The sequence below is a fragment of the Penaeus vannamei genome, chromosome 26 (genome assembly GCF_042767895.1).
Source record: "Penaeus vannamei isolate JL-2024 chromosome 26, ASM4276789v1, whole genome shotgun sequence".
NCBI classification, from domain to species: domain Eukaryota; kingdom Metazoa; phylum Arthropoda; class Malacostraca; order Decapoda; family Penaeidae; genus Penaeus; species Penaeus vannamei.
This window is the reverse complement of record NC_091574.1, coordinates 23,150,277-23,151,988: the sequence shown is the minus strand read 5'-3', so window position 1 is coordinate 23,151,988 and position 1,712 is coordinate 23,150,277. Positions and strand designations below refer to the sequence as shown.

Here is a 1,712-nt window from a genome sequence, read left to right as displayed (position 1 = left end):
CTCCCCTTCTCTCTCTCCCTCTCTCTCTCTCTCTCTTTCTCTCTCTCTCTCTCCCTTTCTCTCTCTCTCTCTCTCCCTTTCTCTCTCTCTCTCTCTCCCTTTCTCTCTCTCTCTCTCTCTCTCCCTTTCTCTCTCTCTCTCTCTCTCTCCACAAAATCAATAATATTAACCCCCCTAAATAATTTGTTTCTTTGATCTCTGGATCTAGAAATATATCTAATGTATTTCTGTTGTAAAATATAGATATGAAAATCAGGTTTGAACAGGCAGACTTAAAAAATGATGTAAGACAGCCGAACACATCACTGAAATGCTGAATGCAAAGGAAAAATCTAACCAAAGGATAAATCTAACATATTGCGTCTCCTTGCTCTACCAAAGACAGCTGGTATTGTCTTTCACTTTCTCAGACCATGAAATTTATGTCTAGCTAGACTACTGGAGCTTTGATTATCTAAAATTAGCTATTATCACAATATGATCATGCAAAGGTAGACAATCTTATAGGATACTGCCTTATAAATGCACAAAAAAACATCTATTGCTAATTAACCAGCAGAAATGAAGCATAAAAGCACTTGGATAGTCAAAGTTGCAATATAAACATTCTGTTGCTAAATCCATCTTTACGAATGCAGCTTAATTCCCATCAATTCAATGCCAACAAGTGCTTCATGCAGAACCAAAAACTCAATACTAAGAAAATGAACAACTAACAAAGGATAAACTAAAGCTTGCTAATATTGAAACTTGAAATTCTCTAACATTTTAAAGGTCTTGCATACTTTTATTCTGGGAATACAAACATTTCAACCACTGATCATTTAAACATAAACAATTATATTAATTGTTTTACTGATACTCTAATACATGTAGTAGAGTAGTGTAGGTACTGCAATGGCTTGTAAAAGATAACTCTAAATACAATGTTTTTAAAAAGTAAGTTGTAATGGACTTATAATTTTCTGATTTTCAAACCATTCAAATAAAACAAGTGATCTGAACCCAATGCCTCTGGGCGAATTTGTGGTGTGCTTGGCCACCAGTTCTGGGAGTATGTTTAACCAACCGGGTTTGCCTACAGGGCCTGTCTGCATTGCACTCATGGCACTGCACCAATCAAGATGACCTGTTTTTAGTAATTACTGTATCTAAAAATTGATTTTAATACATTTTGCATATTCAGAGATACATCATACTCATTTTATTTGCTAGACTGAACCTGCAGTAAACTGATTTTTTACATTGGTCCATTTCAGTTAGTTTGGTGTGTTACTGTGTGTGAGAGAGAATTTGTTTAGTTGAGGGATAAAAACTTATTCTTACGAGATAAAGAAGATTGTATGCAGTTATACACACAGCTGTTATGCCTACAAACACAGTACTTCCCTTTTGTGTGTCAAGACAGTCACTAATAGTGCTTTATGACAATCTGAGTAGTTGACAGAAATAGATTGTTCACGTAAACCAAAGAGAAGGTTACTTCACAGTAGGAGCAAGTGAGCACAATTTTTTGGTATGTGGTATTTGGTATGAGCATTACATGTCATGTTCTCCCTTAGGCAATGCCCCATTGTAGGTATGGGTATGAGGGTACCTTATAAAGAAGTCAGCCATGACAGGAATGGCTCTTCACCCAGGCCACCATCAAGTTAGCCATGATGTGAATTACAGATCATGCTGAGGCGCTGGATTTATATAATTTCTTTTAT

The 1,712-nt window shown here is 36.0% G+C and overlaps 1 protein-coding gene across 1 annotated transcript in view; it reads right to left on the bottom strand.

Moving 5' to 3' along the window:
- Nucleotides 1–1,712, bottom strand: part of LOC113804518 (uncharacterized) — a gene marked incomplete in the record, with an annotated part of 14,205 nt that overhangs the window by 6,905 nt on the left and 5,588 nt on the right.